The sequence below is a fragment of the Mesocricetus auratus genome, unplaced genomic scaffold, assembly GCF_017639785.1.
Source record: "Mesocricetus auratus isolate SY011 unplaced genomic scaffold, BCM_Maur_2.0 Super-Scaffold_100018, whole genome shotgun sequence".
Classification (NCBI taxonomy): domain Eukaryota; kingdom Metazoa; phylum Chordata; class Mammalia; order Rodentia; family Cricetidae; genus Mesocricetus; species Mesocricetus auratus.
Window position 1 is genome coordinate 1,772,931 of NW_024429199.1, and position 21,670 is coordinate 1,794,600.

The 21,670-nt window shown below is 48.0% G+C and overlaps 1 pseudogene; it reads right to left on the minus strand.

Annotated features, from left to right (window-relative positions):
- Positions 1 to 3,544: 3,544 nt before the first annotated feature.
- On the minus strand, positions 3,545 to 4,880 carry LOC101830334 (annotated as a pseudogene).
- Between the last annotated feature and the right edge of the window lie 16,790 nt (positions 4,881 to 21,670).

Sequence of the window (21,670 nt, forward strand, 5' to 3'; positions counted from 1 at the left end):
GAGACTGCGATTGTGTGGTACTATGCCTACCAGGTTCCTTGGGGCTTGGGGATAATAGTGCTGGGAAATTATCACAATCGGTACAGGGCTTGCTTATCCTCAAGCCCTGAGATCAATCCCCAGTACTTTGGAGGTAGAGGCAGAAGGATCACAATTTCAAGGTTATCCTCCACTATACATCTAATTCAGCCCACCTAATACTGTCCATAATCACAATAAAATGATTGATGATGACGATGATGATGGTGGTAATGATGATAAACAATGACATTCAAATTACTTACACCTGTAACCCTGGATGAATCAGGAGGACTATTGTGAATTCAAGGCCAGCTTGGACTACATGAGAAAACACTGTACATACATACATAAATACATATATACATGTTAATATTGATATATTTCTCTAGAATGGTGGGCAGGAGAGCCACAGAACTCCCACAAGAACAGTGGTTTTCTCTCCCCTGCTCCTTCCTCTTTCCTCCTCTCCCATCAGGCCTTGCAACTCCCAGTGTGGCAGGGAGTTGAAAGCAGAACTTTGCAGGACTGCTCGGCTCCCAACCACAAGATGGCAGGAGAAGATCAGAAACCCAGGCACAGACTCTGTCCCCGAGGAAACCTGTCTCAGCTAGTGACACATGGCATGCTTGCTCTTCAGGGTGAGTTACCATGTAGGAAGATCCTTTTCCCTTTTTTTTCTATCTTTCTTGGTAAAAGCCATCCGAGGCTCAGGGTGAAACAAGTGGACACTTGGGAATTTGATCATGAAAGTTGCCAACAGGAAATGAGCACTGTGACATACTTTCTTGTCATGTGGCTCTGTTGTGACCAGCCTCACTGTGATAAAGTGAGTGGCAGTTGTGTGTGTCTAGAAATAGGATGTCGTGTGCCACACTGCCTGTCTCCATCCTCTACCATAGATGCAGGTGTCTTGGCATCTCAGCAGCAATGGACTCCTTGGGAGGAGTGCCAAGCGTACTTGGAATCCCAGGGTCATCCCTAGTAGGGTAACCCAGTGTCAACACTCGGACAAAGCCAACCCTTGGCAGATGCCAGCCAATTAAAAAAAACCTTTTTCCAGGGAGAGACATTGAGAGTCGGGAGATGTGACTGAGATTTTAGAGTGGTTTCCACTGAGCCTGGCTGTCTGGATCTCTCCACTTCAGCCAGAAACAAGGCAACACTGACCAGGAGGGCACACAGGCTGAGGGTGGAGGGAGAAGCAGCCATTCATCTGAGAGACTTTCACATCACTATGTGGAAATAATGGGCTCCTTCACCCTGGTCCACTGGGATGAATTTAGTATGTCTGAGTGTCCTGTCAGGGCAGGTTAGGGTCCTGTTTTAGAGGTGACTCATTGCACTAGCAGTTGCTGAGAAGTGTGACCTCTGACCAGTCAGCTGGGGGCTTTGACATCCATAACATGTATTGTGGTTTCTTGGCGTCTTGAGCTATTCAGTGTTAACTCTATGTTTGCCTTTCAATCAGGCAGTTCCTGAGACTTCTCCAAAGGTCTTTGAGTCCTCACCTGGCCCCTCCCAGTGTTTCATGGTGGCCAGGAAGTAGAAAACCATAGAAGCCACTGCTTACCAGGATGGGCATGAGAGAGAAGGGAGAGTGCTCAGAGTTGGTCCAGGGGGTCCAGTACTCCAGGGGCAGCCGTGATGCAGTCTCAGATGGCTCTAGGGCAGCGGACAAAAACCTGGATGACAATCTGGGCTCTGTCAGCGGGAGCAGTCTGCAATGGGCATCTTGGGCAAACCTGATGCTTTTCAAGAAAAGGACTTGAGAATGAAAGACGGCATGTCACCGGTACAGCACCCTGGAAGGCTGTAATCAAACATACAGGCCAGCTGCTGCCAGCAGCACAGGGATGGTGGCCCCTGACATGCGGCCAAATGCACACAGAGATATCCTCAGTACTGGTCATATTACAAAGATCCAGAGGGCACTGGCACTTGGCAGCAGAGAGCAGGTAGCACACAACTCAGGGGTAACAATCCACACCTGAAAAGAGTTGGACGTCAAACAGTTCTCTGGACGCTCTCAGCAAAGATGGCAGGGTCCTGTGGCACCGGAAGTTTGAGGGTAGCATTAGATGTAGTTGCAAAGCAGACCAACCCACCCCAGTTAATTTCAGGGTTCACGCAGGCAAAACAGCGGGGCAAATGCTTGCTGGGGTCTCCACTGGCAGGCTCCATGTCACCCCCCAAGATGGTTTTAAAGTTTTATGCTTTTAGAATAAGATCCCGATTGTGAGGCTCATTCATCCCTGTTCAGTAACTATTCAGTTTCTCAGAGTTATGCAAGATTGGAATGGGGAGGTGGTACTGGCGGTAAAACGCAGGTACATGAGTTCATAAAGTTCATCTCTCTCTCCCTCCCTCCCTCCCTCCCTCCCTCCCTCCCTCCCTCCCTCCCTCCCTCTCCCTCCCTCTTTCTTTCTTTTGAGACATGGTTTCTCTGTGGCTTTGGAGGCTGTCCTGGAACTAGCTCTTGTAGACCAGGCTGGTCTCGAACTCGCAGAGATTTGCTTGCCTCTGCCTCCCGAGTGCTGGGATTGAAGGCATGCGCCACCACTGCCCAGCTTTCATCTCTGTTTCAAAAGATGCATTTTGCTGGGTGTCGTGGTACATGTCTCCAAGCTTAGAGCTTGGGGGTCTGCTGAAGTAGGAGATGGCAGGTTCAAGTCAGTCTGGGCTATATAGTGAGACCCTGTCTCCAAAAATCCAAATAAATAGTAAGCAGGGATCCATCTTCTCTAGGTTGTTCTTTTTAGTGACAGTGGGTTCAGTTCAGTCAAGACACATGCATGGAGGCTAGTGTCTGCTAAGACAGACCAGAGGCTAGTGTCCGCTAAGACAGATCACAGAGGCTAGTGTCCACTAAGACAGATCACAGAGGCTAGTGTCCACTAAGACAGATCACAGAGGCTAGTGTCTGCTAAGACAGATCACAGAGGCTAGTGTCCGCTAAGACAGATCACAGAGGCTAGTGTCCGCTAAGACAGATCACAGAGGCTAGTGTCCGCTAAGACAGATCACAGAGGCTAGTGTCCACTAAGACAGATCACAGAGGCTAGTGTCCACTAAGACAGATCACAGAGGCTAGTGTCCACTAAGACAGATCACAGAGGCTAGTGTCCACTAAGACAGACCAGAGGCTAGTGTCCACTAAGACAGATCACAGTGGCTAGTGTCTGCTAAGCAGAATCCCTTGCTCGTGAGGAGGTGCTGGCAATTTTTCCTTAGCTTTGTTTCTTTAAGATTTAGTTTAATTTTATGTGCATTGGTGTTTTGTCTGCATGCATGTCTGTGTGAGGGTGTTGGGTCTCCTGGAACAGGAGTTACAGACAGTTGTGAGCTGCCATGTGGGTGCTGGGAATTGAATCCAGCAGTCAGTGCTCTTAACCGCTGAGCCATGTCTTCGGCCCCCTTAGCTTCATTTCTTTCTTTCCTTTCTTTTTTTGGAATAAAAGCTGAATTTACACAAACATGTCATTACACGAGGATTTTAAAAGAAAAATGTGTTAAGAGCTAGTAGTCAGCAGGGACCAGAGTGCTGGTCAGCAGCCAAGCTCAAGAGGATCACCTTCAGGAAAGACTCCACCTGCTTTCCGGAGATGCCTTCCATCTGTTCCAAGTCCTCCACCTTGCTGAGGGGACCATGGAGCTTCCTCCAGACCAGGAGAAGTTGGGCCTTCTTCTGGCCACTGGGCTGCAGGCTGTGCAGACCCCAAGATGAGCATTCAGCAGATCCAATAAAACATTTTTGTGCCCATTTGCCAGTAACTCTGTGCTAATCTATAGCTCCCAGCAGTCCTCATCCTTTTCCACAGGTTTGGACACATGTGATGGCTCCAGCTTTCTTCTGTGGCCTCTCTTCAGGGTATGGATCTTTGCCTCTGTCTGCTTCTAAATCAGCTGTAGGGGCAGCACCACAGCCTTTTTCAGGGGCTTTGCCACGGCCTGTATGAGGGGAAGGGGCAGGAGACGTGTGTTCTTTTTCTCCTTTAGATCCAGCATCTTTTGGGCCAGCACCTTGGCCTCCAGTTCTTTTTGCTTCGTCTTAAGCCTCTCAATCTCCAAGTCTTTTTCCTCCACTGTCTTAATGAGTACCATTGGCTCTTGCTTTGGGGTATTCAGTGGAGGTGTCCCTTGGCTCCCCTGGGAGCCCAGCAAATGACATGTCTATGGGAAGAGTGCGGGATAAGCCGGGTGGTTCCTACAACTAGATTTCTACTGGCTGGCAGGAAGTGCTGCTCAAAGTCAGAGAAGCTAGTTGTGGGCTTCTGTGTGAGGCCGGGAACCAGATGTTTCCTCAAGAGTCTTCTCAGATCGCTAGGTCTCCTGATGCAGGATCCAAGAGGTCTAATACATCTTCCTGGTAGATCTCTAAATAGGACACAGTGACAGAAAGGTTCCAAGGCTGACGCTTTGTGCTTTCTTCCCTTGTAAGCTACAGGAGGTCCATGAGAGCCCTAGGCTGTACTGGGCTGTCCAGCATTGTACCTTCCCTGTCCCTGTAGGCCCATAGGCGAGCATCTGACATTCTGCCCTTACAGCAAATGCCTTAGGATGGGCTGTACTGAGCCTCACAGATGTCCTGCTGAGTGCTCTTCCCCCCATAGAAGGCATTGAACTGATATTTGAGTGCCTCCTGGTATTTCCTCCAGTTGGCCACCCCAAGAGAGCAGCTGTCTGTGCCTTGTACACATGGGGGTTCATTTGCTTTTGCTGCTTCAGCCATAAATGGCCAGTCGTGCTCGAGCTGGAGGTAGGCAACAGCTAGCCCCTACCTCGCTTAGGCAGCATCCAACTCCTGGAGTGGCTGCCACTGTCTTCCGATACCTCAGCCTTGCTTTAGCCTCAATGCCCATAATCCTCCCCAGCTTTGTTTCTCATGAAAGGAAGTAAGGATGTAGGAACAGAGAGACTTGGCAGTCATGTAGAAAATGTCCTTTGGGATTTCTTCCCCAAGTCTTTTTACATATAAGAATCCCTTTAGGTGTTAAAGGTGCCCAGTACTTTCACAACAGTGTGGTTCTACTTCATGTCCATTGAGAGCGGGAAACAAGCCGAACGGTCCTGCAGCCAAGTCACATTGGATTTTGGTAACTGAATTGTAACATTTTCTTCCCACTTTGCACAGAGGCATACTGGCATATTTTCATGGCCACAATTGCCTTAGGCACCGCACAGGGCTTGATACAAGTAGTGCAACTTTCTACAGCTCCCATGATGCACTCACTGATCTGATAAAAGGCCATAGGCTGCTTTCCGTGGTATCTCTGTGGACAGGGCCTGCGGCTTAACAGTCTGTGCGTCGTGACATCACAGGTGTGGGGGGAGTCCAGGGATCATCCCTCCTCCTCCTCTCACACTTGCTCTGCGCCTGCCATGTGAGAGCCACACCTAGACAACCACACACTCACTGTCTCTGAGTGCACAGCTTGCGGTCCACAGGGCAACAGCAAGACGGCTCTTACCAAGGAGACCTCAAGGCACTGATTAGAAGTAGCTAAAGCATAGTCAGTGAGGACCCAGGAGCTTGACAATGCTTACAGAAGAAACTGATGCACAGTCCCACATTACCAGCCCCTTTATGGTTGAAAAAAAAACTTTATTTCTGAGAATTTCATTAAATTTGTTTATTTTACCTCCTGACCACAATTTCCCCTTCTTCCTCCCCTCCCATTCCCTTCCCCAACCTTCCCTCTGCTCACCCACCCCCCATTCACTCTTCCTCAGTTTCTGTTCAGAGAGGGCAGGTCTCCCATGGATATCAACAAAACATGGCATATCCAGTTGTGGTAAGACTAAGTAAGCACTCCCCTTGTATTAAAGCTGGCTAAGGAGACACAGTATAAGGACTAGGTTCCCAAAAGCCAGTCAAAGAGTTAGAGGCAGCCCCTGTTCTCACTGTTAAGAATCCCGTAAGAAGACCAGTCTGCACAGTTGTCACATATGTACAGGGCCGAGGTCAGTCCCATCAGGCTCCCTAGTTGTTGGTTCAGACTTTGTGAGGCCCTGAGCCCAGGTTACTTGGTTCTGTGGGTTTTCTTGTGTCCTTCACCCCTCTGGCTCCCTTCAGTAGGGTTCCTCAAGCTCAGCCTAATGTCTGACCATGGGTGTCTGCATCTGTTTCCATCCATTGCTACATGAAGGCTCTCTGATGACAACTGGGTACCAATCTACGAGTATAGCAGACTACTGTTAGGCATACTTATCTTGACGTTTTTCTCCAGTAGTGTTGGTTCTTAGGCCTCTGGGCCATTCAGCTTCTGCTTCCTGGTCCTCCAGACAGTGAGCTCACTCCTATGGCATGAGTCTCAGGCTGGACCAGCCATTGGCTGGCCACTCCCACAATCTCTGCACCACCCTTACCCCAGCATATCCCACAGGTGTGACAGAGTGTAGGTCAAAGGGTGTGTGGCTGGGTTGGTGTCCCAGTGCCTCTACTGGAAGTCTTACCTGATCACAGGAGATGGCCAGTTCAGGCTGCGTATCCACCTTGCTAGGAGTCTTACTGGGGTCATCCTTGTAGATTCCTGGGAGTTTCCCTTGCACCAGGTTTCTCCCTGACCCCAAAATGCCCCCCACCTTTCCAGTCGTCTCTTTCAGTACTCCCCCAACCTGATCCCTCATGTTCCCTGTCCCTCCTGTCCTCAGTCCACTCACGGAATTTCTATTTCCCCTTCCCAAGGAGATCCAAGTCCCGTCCCCCCCACCTCACCTTGAGCCTCTGGGTCTGTGGATTGTAACATGATTATCCTTTAATTTACAGCTTAACATCCAGTTATAAGTGAGTACATACCATACCATGTTTGTCTTTCTGGGGCTGGGTTACCTCAATCAGGATGATTTTTTTTCTAGTTCCATCCATTTGCCTTCAAATCTCATGATGCCACTGTTTTTAACAGCTGAGTAATACTCTATTGTGCAAATGTATCATGTTTTCTTTACCCATTCTTCTGTTGAGGGACATCTAGGTTGTTTCCAGTTTCTGGCTATTATGAATAAAACTGCTGTGAACATAGTTGAGCAAGTGTCCCTATGGTAGGATGGAGCATCCTTTGGGTATATCGCTGGGTCTTGAAGTAGGTCAATTCCCAATGTTCTGAGATACTGCCATATTGGTTTCCAAAGTGGATGTACAGGTTTGAACTCCCACTAGCAAAGGAGGAGTGTTCCCTTTGATCCAAATCCTCACCAGCAGGAACCATCATTTGTGTTTTTGGTCTTAGTTATTCTGACAGCTGTAAGATGTTATCTCAGAGTTGTTTTGATTGTATTTCCCTGATAACTAAGGATGTTGACTATTTCTTTAAGTATATGTCAACCATTTGAGATTTTTCTGTTGAGAATGCACCCCATTTTTAATTGTATTATTTGGTATTTTGATATCTAGTTTCTTGAGTTCTATATATATTTTGGAGATCAGCCCTTGGTGAGACGTGGTGTTGGTGAAGATCTTTCCCCATTCTGTAGGGAGTCCTTTTGTCTGTTTTTCCATATGAAATTGAGTACTGTCCTTTCAAGTTGAGTAAAGAATTGTGTTGGGACTTTGAGGGGGATTGTGTTGAATCTGTAGATTGCGTTTGGTAAGATGGCCATTTTGAGCATGGAAGATCCTTCCGTCTTCTGATGCTTTTGAAGAGGATGGAATTGAGACTTGGGAAGGATGCACCAGGTGAGCTGAGAGTGACGCAGAGTGCCTCAGCAAATGCTCTGGAGAAGTGTGGTGACCTAAGGGGAGCAGGGGACAGATGAGGCCACAGTCAGAGGATGATGAAGGCAGCAGAAGGCAGGATGCAGCTTTGAGGTGACATGAGGAGAATGTGGTCCACATAGCTAGCCAGGCTTTCAGTTTCCTAAATGAGGAGAATCTTATCCCTTTTACAGTGATATTGGATTTCACCAAGATTGAAGACATACAGACGCTTCTTCTACATGCTCTGTTTCTGCCCAGCTACTGAATATATAATAGCTAAATGTGATTGTTTCAACCCATTGCTACTAAAAGAAGAAAATACAACAGCGAAACAACCCAATTTTGTGCAGTTTGTGCTTGTAATGTATGTGTGTGTGTGATGTCTGTGTGTAAATATGATTGTGATGCTTGTGTATGTAGGTATGTGTGTGTAAATGTGTCTGCAATGGACGTGTATGCAAATGTGTCTGTGTTTGTGATATGTGTTGGTGATGTCTGTGTGTTGATATCCTGGCTTTATGTTGACCATGCTCCCTGACATCTGGCAGGGTACACACACTGGCATTCAGGCAGATACTTAGACAACTCAAAGGGCCCTGTGTTGCGTGCTACACCATGTGTTATATGGCTGCATAAGGACTCTGTACGCATGTGCAAGCTTTCTATTTTAAGTGTGCACCTTCTACCTGTTTGCCCCCTTCCCCTTTCCCAGTTGGCTAACACTTACCCCTCCCTTTGCTCCCTTTCCCCAATAACCTGCATGTGGGCTTTGTTGAGTTTTGTAGTTAGTGTTTCATCACCCACAGATGTGGCAAACAACAACAGTGTGTATATATGTGTATGTAAATATGATGTTTGTGTGTGTATGTGTGCGTTAATGTGACTGTTGTGTTTGTAAATGTGACTGTGGTGTGTGTAACTGTGACTGTGGTGTGTAATGTGTGTGTTAATGTGACTGTGGTGTGTGTGTATGTGTGTGTTAATGTGAATGTGATGTGTGTGTGTTAATGTGACTGTGGTGTGTGTGTATGTGTGTGTGTTAATGTGAATGTGATGTGTGTGTGTGTTAATGTGACTGTGATGTGTGTGTTAATGTGACTGTGGTGTGTAATGTGTGTGTAAATGTGACTGTGGTGTTTGTGTGTGTGTGTGTGTGTGTGTGTAACAGCACAATTCCTAGTGCTGCCGAGAATGTGGACAAGAAGAATGCTTATATGGTCCTAAGGAGACTGGTAAATTGGCACAGCCACCTTGAAGAACAATCTGGCTTCAAGAGAAGTGAGAAATACACGTGGCTACAATTAGATACATGACAAGGTCAGGCACACACGCCATGGAAAGCTCAGGTCAATGCTGTTTGCAGTTGCCTTAATAATCAAATGAACGTTAAAATACAGTCACTATGTATAGATTATTGACAGTTATTCATACAATGGAGTACTATCAGACAATGGAAATTAATGCACTGCTTAAGAGAAAGAAACAAGGCTCAAAGGAACATGTACAGCTTGATTCCATTCATAGAAAATCAAAACCAGAAAGCTGTAAAGAAAGGGAGGCAAAGGCTAACAGAAGAGCTAGGAGAGGAAGGAAGGCTTTAGGGATGATCACCTCAGCTGCTGGTGATAATGTTCTCTCTTGGCTCAGGTGGTAATTGACCTTAAAGCTCTTTAAAAATGTGTGTGCCTGTGTGTGATGTATATGTGCATGTGAGTTTGTGCATGTCTGTGTTCATGGTGTGTATGTTTGTGATGTGTGTGTGGTATGTTTGTGTGAGTGGTATGTCTGTGTGAGTGTGTGAGTGCATGTGTACATGTGTATGTAATGTGTGTGTACATGTGCATGTGATGTGCATAACATAGTATATGTGTTTATGGTGTATGGGGTATGTTTGTGATGTATGTGGTATGCTTGTGTATGTGTGGTGTGTGTTTGTGATGTAGATGAGTTTGTGGTGTGTATGTGGTGTGTGTGTGTGTGTGTGTGTGTGTGTGTATCAGATAACTTGGTGGAGGTGGTTTTCTACTTTCACCTTCCTCCTGAGTCCCAGGGATCACACTCAAGTCACCCGGCTTTGCAGCAAGTATCTTTACATGCTGAGTGTTCTAATGGCCCCGTCACCTGTGTTCTTTGTAATCATTCATTAGGTTGAACCAGTAGCATAAGCTGAAACCTGTTTTGCAATTTTCAATATGTATGTTGTATTTCTTGATAAAAAGTAGGGAGGAGTATATGTTGATGAAGACAAGAAGACCTTCCTCAAATGTAAAAACAAGTAAAAAAATGCATGTCTTATGTTGGGTAAGCTGTAATTTAAGGCCAATAAACTTGTTTTATATCTAAGAGAAAGAAATTTCCTCAGGAAAGATGACACTATGGATTTAGGAGGAATTTTCCAAGCTGCTCACATTGCCATCTACTGAACGCAGAAGTTAAAAAACACTGATAAAAACTTTGGCCTGACCATTTTAATTTAAACGTACAATTACCACACAAATGAAGGGCCCAACTTAACACATCTGTAGACTAGCTTTTATTCTTTTGAGAAAGAAGTGCTGTTCTAATTGCTTATTTGGGGAGTGGTCAGTTTAGAAGAACAATTTATCAATACTATCAAATTTATGGGGTGGGGGGCACAGTGGCCATGTGATCATGATCTCCTTTAGACCAGACCTCTGGTTTCTTCCAAATCCAGTCTGAATGTAGCAGTGAAAGGAACTGCATGCTGTCAGTTAATCCAGAGAGCTTTCAGGTGTAGGATGACACATGGGTTTCCAAGGCCATCAGCTTGTCACTTTTTTTTTTGTTTTTTTCTGCTGCTGCTGCTGTCCACTGAGAAAGGTCAGCTCGTGGGGATCCAAAACCCATGTATATCATGTGAAATCTTCTGATCAGAGTTGTCATGACAACCCACTCCCTCTTCAGTGATGTATTTTTGTGACCAAAAGTGAAGAAAATAAAAGGCCCATTCATCTTGTTATGGGTTGTCAAAATCCCTATGTTCCAAGGGCTTTCTGTCCTTAAGAGGACAGAAAGACCTGATTCTGAGAGCTCCACACAGATGGCCAGTGCCTAGACATGCGGGGGCCCCTGGGAGTGCACGCATTTACAGAACTATTCACTGGGCTTCATTGTCTATTTCAAACAGAATTTAAAAGTCATCTTACATAGAAAACTAAGCCTTTCAATGATAGAGTAGAGAAGTGCGAATCTACAAGGGCTCCAAGAGCCGTGTGAGTGTGGGCAGATGGGAAACTGGATTTTAAAAATTATCTCCAGTTTGGGGGACTTGGTACTTCCTCCTCACGCAGGTCTTACTCGGTGACTCTCATCCATTTCAATGGTTTACTACTCCTCACACTCCTGGTCAGGGTTTACTATTGCACAGGCATGGTGTTTATCTGGGTAGCCTAAACTTCAAACTGACAACTTCATTTTTCCTCCATCACCTTCCTGTTTACAGGCTCTCTCCATCTCAAGGTGTGGAGGAACCACAATCAGTTTTAATGTCCTTTGAGTTCCAAATCACACCCCATGACACGGGCTTTAGTATCAGACAGTTCCAGAAAACTTGGTATTAGTGCCCACACCAAATTGCACCAAAGAGGCACAACTTACCCTGAAGAGCAATGGATACGTCCACAAGATCTTGAAGTAGCACATTGAGTAATTTGTACCTAAGGTTCCAATTGCAGGGCATTTAAGTAGATCTAACAAGTAGACAGGGACACATGCTCATTTCTCACGATAAGAAATAGAATAGAGATGAACCACTTACTGACAAAGTCCATTGCCTGCTGGTCTGCTCCTCAAACATATCAACACTGACTTCCACCTTCTCGGCTCCTGTCTTCCACTAAGGTTTTTTTTTTGGGGGGGGGTTTTACGAGACAGGGTTTCTCTGTATTGTTTTGGAGGCTGTCGGTCCAGCCCGGCCTCGAACTCACAGAGATCTGCCTGCCTCTGCCTCCCGAGTGCTGGGATTAAAGGCGTGGGCCACCATCGCCCGGCTCCACTAAGGTTTTTGACAGTTACATTTCCAAGATCTTCTTACAGACTCTGGATTTCAAAAGAAAACGTGAACACTTTGTTTCTTTCCTTTAGTGGTCAAACAGTAACAAAATGTGTCAATTTGAGGTCCATGTCTTCAAGGATCTAAAATCCAGCTGGGAAATAAGAAGCTAAAGCTAGAGCCCCGTGTAGTGGCCCACACCTGTAATTTCAGCACTCCGGAGGGTAAATGAGGAGAATGATAAGTCGGAGGCCAGCCGTGATACATAGCTAGACCCCGTCACAAAACAAAACAATCCAGTTTTTAAAAGACACTTGTTCATTTCTTAGACTTTCAAACTTCTATTTTATATTAGTTTTTGGTTTTTTGAGACAGGGATTTTCTGTGTATCCCTGGCTGTCCTGGAACTCATTCTGTAGACCAGGCTTGGAGACCCACCTGCCTCTGCCTCCCAAATGCTAGGATTAAAGGTGAGCACCTCCCTTTAAAGGCCAGGCCTCCCCCCACCCTTTTTAATAGATAAGCACATTTGCTCTCTGTCTCTTAATTCCCATACCCAGTTTGCTTGTTGACATTGCTTTTGCTTCTGTCAGCTCTTATTCAGAGCTCAGATTCCTTCTTTGTTGTTTTTTGAGGGATTGTGCCTATTCTGATAGCTGCTCAGAGTATCGCACACAGGGACTGATGTTGCCTGATAATTCCATACCCTCACTGTCTTGCCTCATCGTCTTGCCATCATACCACAGGCGTGACTTTTCAGGAAGAGCATCTTTCTACACTGACATCAGCACAGGTTTGGTTTTTCTCAATCTCCTGCAAAGCAGATCAATTTCATACACATCTTTGCTGTGGCTCCTTGAGGGCTAGCTTTCTGGGAAAAGTACTTACCATTCTCTCTATCTCAGGCAGGCCTGGGGACTTCTTTTCTTTCTTTCTTTCTTTCTTTCTTTCTTTCTTTCTTCCTTCCTTCCTTCCTTCCTTCCTTCCTTCCTTCCTCCCTCCTTCCCTCCCCCTCTCTTTCTTTGAAAGAAGCTTTGTTTCTGATTCTCTTGCTTTCTTGTCAGCTCAATGATTCATCTTTAAAATGAAAAAAAAATCAATTAGTTTTCTCTTTCTTTTTGGTTTTGTTGTTTATCAAGTTTAGTTTCCGAGTATTTCTTTACGCTATTGAACTGAAGTACTTTAAACACAAGGCTTGATAATGCAGTCAGTTGCAAAGCAGAGGTTTTTTTTTAAGATTAAAAGAATTATTAATTTTAAGATTATGTGTAGGTATGTGAGTATGCAGGGGATATGTGCATATACTGCAGGTGCCTTCAGATGCCCAGGGTCTCAGATCTCTGGAGCTGGGCTGCTGTTATAAGTGGCCTGAGGTTGGTGCTGGGAACTGAACTCCGGTCCTCTGCAAGCACAGCAAGAGCTCTTAACTGCTGAACCACTCCAGCCCTAGGTGTGGTTTTTAAAGTGTGCTTGTGTCCTCAGTTTTGCTACACACACACCCCCAGGCCCCAGGCTGGCCTCCAATTATTGATCCTCCTGGCCCAGCACCCAGAATCCTGGGATTACAAGCATGGGCCGCCACAGCAAGTTCTTATCCTTTACTTTTCTTGAGAACAAACTTCCAGTTCAGATGTAGTCATGGGCCAAAGAGAGCAGGGGCGGCAATGCATTGGCCAAGGAGCCGAAGAAAAGGAAGGGGACTGGAAGGAGGCAGGCAGGCTTGATTTGCTCCGTGTTGGGGTATAAACAGCCCAGTGTCCGTTTCAAACAGCAACACAACTGTGTGCACGAACTGCAGTGTACCAAGTCCACCCACAGCAGAATGTCAGGTACAAGTTGAAGGGGTGGGGGGAGGTAAGTTAATGCTCAGACCAGGCAGGGTGCACAAATGAGGCAAAAGTGTCTGACAGAGGGAGCTTGGAAGCAAAGGTCAGATGACTGTGGCCACGGGAGACTGTAGGAGGCTGGTGTCACTAGATTTTCTTGGAGTTCAAGAGCTGTAGATCTGTCTTTCAGGTAAAACCTCTCTTCTTTAAAATGGCAACAATATTACAAAACACTCGAGAGGGCACCAAACAGCCACACGGGGGCAGATTTGGCCAGACAACTCACAGCTCTGGGCAGGCAGCGGAAGTGCTGCTTTTGGTGTGTGTGTCTGGGGGGGGGGGCTGTGGTTCCTTTGGCTTCAGCTCCTTTGGTCAAGGCCAAGTGGCTGGGGGTGCAGCTCCTTTTCTCTGGTGACTGGGGAAGCAAAGCAAGGCTGAGAGACAGACACTGAACCAGATTCTGAGGCAGCCCCTCACTGTGTGGCCTGAGGCAAATTCCTATAAAATGAGAGGAACCTCTGTCCTGACAGGTTGTTCTGGGGACAAACTGAGGTGGTGTATGTGTGGATCTGCCTCCTCAAGTAGAGTCAGATAATAGCCCTCTTTTCACGCTTGGTAGGAGCCAGTCACTGCCAGTGGACTCAGAAGCATTCGGCAGAGGGGACTCCTGGGTCAGGGGTCTCCAGTGTCCCTGCCTTTGATTTGCCTGGCAAATGCTGAAAAAAAGCCTTCAAAGTGAGACTCTGCCCTCAGAACATAAATGCGGTGGGTTCAAAAGTGGCGCCTGGCTATCTTCTATGTTTTAAAAAGAACTTTTTTTTTTTTTTTACCATTTATTCATTTAGCGTGTGTATGCATCTAGCCTTTCACGGTGGGCATGTGGAGGTCAGAGGTCAGACAATGTGCAGAAGTTAGTTTTCTCCTTTCATTTCATAGGTGTAAGGGCCAAAGGCCATCAGACTTGGCAGAAAGCACATCTCTAGGCTGAGACACCTCGCTGCCTCATCTTCATGCTAAAGCAACCCCCAGTACAGTGCCAATGGAACCCAGATGTTAGAGCGCCCCCCTAGTACAGTGCCAATGGAACCCAGATGTTAGAGAGCCCCCCTAGTACAGTGCCAATGGAACCCAGATGTTAGAGCACCCCACAGTACAGTGCCAATGGAACCCAGATGTTAGAGCACCTCACAGTACAGTGCCAATGGTAATCAGATGTTAGAGCATCCCCTAGTACAGTACCAATGGAACCCAGATGTTAGAGCACCCCCAGTACAGTGCCAATGGAACCCAGATGTTAGAGCGCCCCCCTAGTACAGTGCCAATGGAACCCAGATGTTAGAGCGCCCCCTAGTACAGTGCCAATGGAACCCAGATGTTAGAGCACCCCCACTACAGTGCCAATGGAACCCAGATGTTAGAGCACCCCCAGTACAGTGCCAATGGAACCCAGATGTTAGAGCACCCCCACTACAGTGCCAATGGTACCCAGATGTTAGAGCACCCCCAGTACAGTGCCAATGGAACCCAGATGTTAGAGCACCCCCACTACAGTGCCAATGGTACCCAGATTTTAGAGCACCCCCCAGTACAGTGCCAATGGTACCCAGATGTTAGAGCACCCCCCACTACAGTGCCAATGGTACCCAGATGTTAGAGCACCCCCCACTACAGTGCCAATGGTACCCAGATGTTAGAGTACCCACAGTACAGTGCCAATGGTACCCAGATGTTAGAGCACCCCCCACTACAGTGCCAATGGTACCCAGATGTTAGAGTACCCCCCACTACAGTGCCAATGGTACCCAGATTTTAGAGCACCCCCAGTACAGTGCCAATGGAACCCAGATGTTAGAGCACCCCCCAGTACAGTGCCAATGGTACCCAGATGTTAGAGCACCCCCCACTACAGTGCCAATGGAACCCACATGTTAGAGCACCCCCCAGTACAGTGCCAATGGAACCCAGATGTTAGAGCACCCCCACTACAGTGCCAATGGTACCCAGATGTTAGAGCACCCCCAGTACAGTGCCAATGGAACCCAGATGTTAGAGCACCTCCCACTACAGTGCCAATGGTACCCAGATGTTAGAGCACCCCCAGTACAGTGCCAATGGAACCCAGATGTTAGAGCACCCCCACTACAGTGCCAATGGTACCCAGATTTTAGAGCACCCCCACTACAGTGCCAATGGTACCCAGATGTTAGAGCACCCCCAGTACAGTGCCAATGGTACCCAGATGTTAGAGCACCCCCAGTACAGTGCCAATGGAACCCAGATGTTAGAGCACCCCCACTACAGTGCCAATGGAACCCAGATGTTAGAGCACCCCCCACTACAGTGCCAATGGAACCCAGATGTTAGAGCACCCCCCACTACAGTGCCAATGGTACCCAGATGTTAGAGCACCCCCAGTACAGTGCCAATGGAACCCAGATGTTAGAGCACCCCCACTACAGTGCCAATGGTACCCAGATTTTAGAGCACCCCCCAGTACAGTGCCAATGGTACCCAGATGTTAGAGCACCCCCCACTACAGTGCCAATGGTACCCAGATGTTAGAGCACCCCCCACTACAGTGCCAATGGTACCCAGATGTTAGAGTACCCACAGTACAGTGCCAATGGTACCCAGATGTTAGAGCACCCCCCACTACAGTGCCAATGGTACCCAGATGTTAGAGTACCCCCCACTACAGTGCCAATGGTACCCAGATTTTAGAGCACCCCCAGTACAGTGCCAATGGAACCCAGATGTTAGAGCACCCCCCAGTACAGTGCCAATGGTACCCAGATGTTAGAGCACCCCCCACTACAGTGCCAATGGAACCCACATGTTAGAGCACCCCCCAGTACAGTGCCAATGGAACCCAGATGTTAGAGCACCCCCACTACAGTGCCAATGGTACCCAGATGTTAGAGCACCCCCAGTACAGTGCCAATGGAACCCAGATGTTAGAGCACCTCCCACTACAGTGCCAATGGTACCCAGATGTTAGAGCACCCCCAGTACAGTGCCAATGGAACCCAGATGTTAGAGCACCCCCACTACAGTGCCAATGGTACCCAGATTTTAGAGCACCCCCCACTACAGTGCCAATGGTACCCAGATGTTAGAGCACCCCCCACTACAGTGCCAATGGTACCCAGATGTTAGAGCACCCCCAGTACAGTGCCAATGGAACCCAGATGTTAGAGCACCCCCACTACAGTGCCAATGGAACCCAGATGTTAGAGCACCCCCAGTACAGTGCCAATGGAACCCAGATGTTAGAGCACCCCCCACTACAGTGCCAATGGTACCCAGATTTTAGAGCACCCCCAGTACAGTGCCAATGGAACCCAGATGTTAGAGCACCCCCCAGTACAGTGCCAATGGTACCCAGATGTTAGAGCACCCCCCACTACAGTGCCAATGGAACCCACATGTTAGAGCACCCCCCAGTACAGTGCCAATGGAACCCAGATGTTAGAGCACCCCACTACAGTGCCAATGGTACCCAGATGTTAGAACACCCCCAGTACAGTGCCAATGGAACCCAGATGTTAGAGCACCTCCCACTACAGTGCCAATGGTACCCAGATGTTAGAGCACCCCCAGTACAGTGCCAATGGAACCCAGATGTTAGAGCACCCCCACTACAGTGCCAATGGTACCCAGATTTTAGAGCACCCCCCACTACAGTGCCAATGGTACCCAGATGTTAGAGCACCCCCCACTACAGTGCCAATGGTACCCAGATGTTAGAGCACCCCCAGTACAGTGCCAATGGAACTCAGATGTTAGAGCACCCCCACTACAGTGCCAATGGTACCCAGATGTTAGAGAACCCCCCACTACAGTGCCAATGGAACCCAGATGTTAGAGCACCCCCCACTACAGTGCCAATGGTACCCAGATGTTAGAGTACCCACAGTACAGTGCCAATGGTACCCAGATGTTAGAGCACCCCGCACTACAGTGCCAATGGTACCCAGATGTTAAAGTACCCCCCACTACAGTGCCAATGGTACCCAGATTTTAGAGCACCCCCAGTACAGTGCCAATGGAACCCAGATGTTAGAGTACCCCCCCACTACAGTGCCAATGGTACCCAGATGTTAGAGCACCCCCCACTACAGTGCCAATGGTACCCAGATGTTAGAGCACCCCCCACTACAGTGCCAATGGAACCCAGATGTTAGAGTACCCCCCAGTACAGTGCCAATGGTACCCAGATTTTAGAGCACCCCCACTACAGTGCCAATGGTACCCAGATGTTAGAGCACCCCCAGTACAGTGCCAATGGTACCCAGATGTTAGAGTACCCCCCACTACAGTGCCAATGGTACCCAGATTTTAGAGCACCCCCCAGTACAGTGCCAATGGAACCCAGATGTTAGAGCACCCCCACTACAGTGCCAATGGTACCCAGATGTTAGAGCACCCCCCACTACAGTGCCAATGGAACCCAGATGTTAGAGCATCCCCCAGTATAGTGCCAATGGAACCCAGATGTTAGAGCACCCCCAGTACAGTGCCAATGGTACCCAGATGTTAGAGCACCCCCTAGTACAGTGCCAATGGTACCCAGATTTTAGAGCACCCCACAGTACAGTGCCAATGGAACCCAGATGTTAGATCACCCCACAGTACAGTGCCAATGGTAATCAGATGTTAGAGCACCCCCAGTACAGTGCCAATGGAACCCAGATGTTAGAGCACCCCCACTACAGTGCCAATGGTACCCAGATTTTAGAGCACCCCCAGTACAGTGCCAATGGAACCCAGATGTTAGAGCACCCCCCAGTACAGTGCCAATGGAACCCAGATGTTAGAGCATCCCCCAGTATAGTGCCAATGGAACCCAGATGTTAGAGCACCCCCAGTACAGTGCCAATGGAACCCAGATGTTAGAGCACCCCCACTACAGTGCCAATGGTACCCAGATTTTAGAGCACCCCCCAGTACAGTGCCAATGGTACCCAGATGTTAGAGCACCCCCCAGTACAGTGCCAATGGAACCCAGATGTTAGAGCACCCCCCACTACAGTGCCAATGGTACCCAGATGTTAGAGTACCCACAGTACAGTGCCAATGGTACCCAGATTTTAGAGCACCCCCCACTACAGTGCCAATGGTACCCAGATGTTAGAGTACCCCCACTACAGTGCCAATGGTACCCAGATTTTAGAGCACCCCCAGTACAGTGCCAATGGAACCCAGATGTTAGAGTACCCCCCCCACTACAGTGCCAATGGTACCCAGATGTTAGAGCACCCCCAGTACAGTGCCAATGGTACCCAGATGTTAGAGCACCCCCACTACAGTGCCAATGGTACCCAGATTTTAGAGCACCCCCAGTACAGTGCCAATGGAACCCAGATGTTAGAGTATCCCCCCACTACAGTGCCAATGGTACCCAGATGTTAGAGCACCCCCAGTACAGTGCCAATGGTACCCAGATGTTAGAGCACCCCCAGTACAGTGCCAATGGAACCCAGATGTTAGAGCACCCCCAGTACAGTGCCAATGGTACCCAGATTTTAGAGCACCCCCCAGTACAGTGCCAATGGTACCCAGATGTTAGAGCACCCCCAGTACAGTGCCAATGGTACCCAGATGTTAGAGTACCCCCCACTACAGTGCCAATGGTACCCAGATTTTAGAGCACCCCCCAGTACAGTGCCAATGGAACCCAGATGTTAGAGCACCCCCACTACAGTGCCAATGGTACCCAGATGTTAGAGCACCCCCACTACAGTGCCAATGGTACCCAGATGTTAGAGCACCCCCAGTACAGTGCCAATGGAACCCAGATGTTAGAGTACCCCCCACTACAGTGCCAATGGTACCCAGATGTTAGAGCACCCCCACTACAGTGCCAATGGTACCCAGATGTTAGAGCACCCCCAGTACAGTGCCAATGGAACCCAGATGTTAGAGCACCCCCCACTACAGTGCCAATGGTACCCAGATGTTAGAGTACCCACAGTACAGTGCCAATGGTACCCAGATTTTAGAGCACCCCCCACTACAGTGCCAATGGTACCCAGATGTTAGAGTACCCCCCACTACAGTGCCAATGGTACCCAGATTTTAGAGCACCCCCAGTACAGTGCCAATGGAACCCAGATGTTAGAGTACCCCCCCCCACTACAGTGCCAATGGTACCCAGATGTTAGAGCACCCCCAGTACAGTGCCAATGGTACCCAGCTGCTTTCGTCCATATCATCACTTAGCCCAATCTGGAACCAGGACTCTAGGGCTGAAAAAAATCCCCAAAGTCAAGAGCTGGTAAATGAAGGACTCTTAATCTTCTTGCCATTCAGGGCTATGGAACCAATCTCGTATGAACTCTGTGAGGCTTAACCTGCAGATGAAATGCTCAGGTCAGGGGCCAGGGCACATTAAGTGACAAATAAAGGTTAACTTTTGTTACCCCCTAATACCAAAGCAGAATGCAGCTCAATCTATCATCTTCCCAATTTATTTTGAATAATACATTTATTTATTTTATATATCAATCCCAGTTCTCCTCCCCCTCACCCCACTCCCCCCACCTCCCCCTCACCCCACTCCCCATCTGCTCCTCAGATAGGGCATGGTCTCCCATGATGAGTCATAGAAATCTGTCCCATTACCACCACGAGGCCTGACTAAGGCCCTTGCCCCTGTGTCTATACCGAGCAAGGTATCTCTCCATAGAAAATGGGCTCCAAAAAGTCAGTTCATGTACTAGGGATAGATCCTGGACCCGCTGCCAGTGGTCTCATAAACAGCCCAGTCCACCCACAGTCACCTGCATTCAGGGGGTCTAGTTCTGTCCCATGCAGGTTCCCCTGCTGTCGGTCCATAGTTGGTGAGCTGGGATCAGTGGCTTCTGTGGGTTTTCCCATCACCGTCTTGACCCCTTTGCTCATATCGTCGCTCTCATCCTCCCAATTTTATCTGAGGGAACCATTTGCTGGTGGTGTCTGGGTTCCCTGACCCTCTTACATGCATATTTGCCCTAAAGATGAACTACAGGCAGTCACTGTTACGAGCTGGGGAGGCTTTCCAGGGCCTGTCACCAGGTCATGCCTGTGGCAGCAAATGGGAAGGAGAGGGTAGGAGGTATAGGTTCTCCTGGAGAGCAAGTGATGGCAAAGACTGCCTGGAATGACACCCCACAGGACAACCACTATGTGCTTTGGTCCATGATGTTCGACAAAGATATTTCACTATGACAGGTTTGCTCAGAAAACAGAGGACGGGACAGGGCTGGGGAGCAGCCACACACCTGAATGTTGGGGGCTCTCTCCTTTTTAGCTGGGTCACATATTTGTTGAGATAACTGTAGAAGCCAACTCAGAACAAAAGCAAGCACTTTCTGGCATGCACCGTGCTTAGCACCAGGGATCTGGGCTCTGGGGTTAGAGGAGCACCATGGCCTACCTTTGGGGAGGACTGTGCTAGGTGTACAATAGTGGTCCCTGAGGAAGCTGAGCCTGCACCTCTTCCCAGCCCCCAATAGCTAGGTGTTCAAATGGTTTTATTCACCATTCTTGGGTTAAGTTTAAAATGTTGTTCCTCTAGAAGCTGAATTTACAGGACAGTGGATTATCACCACCTTAAATCATTCACAGAAATAAATAAGAGGTGGGTATGTCAGCACATATCACTACTCAGGAGTTAGAAAGATCAGAAGTTCAAGACCAATCTTAGCTACATAGTGAGTTCAAGGCTAGCCTGGACTACAAGAGACCCTGTCTTAAAAGTAAAAACAGATGTCTACCTTAAAGATAACCCAGGCATTCAACTGTGTCAACACTCACCATGCTTCCTCAGCTTCCTATAATAATAAGGTTTAGATGGAAACCTAGGCCACGGGAGGAAACAGAGATAGACAGGAGGTCTACAAAGGGCAGAAGGGAAAGGTGTTGTGGAATATTCAACTATGCAAAGATGTGTTGTATTTGTTTAACTGTGTAAAGATGTGTTAACTGTTTTTCCTGGCCTGCCTAATGCACTTGATTGATCTAATAAAAAGCTGAGCAGTCAATAGTGATGGAGGAGGTACAGGCAAAACTTCTGAGGAGGGAGAGTAAGTAGGAAGAGGAATTTAAGCTTGAAGAGAAACACCAGGGGGCCAGCCA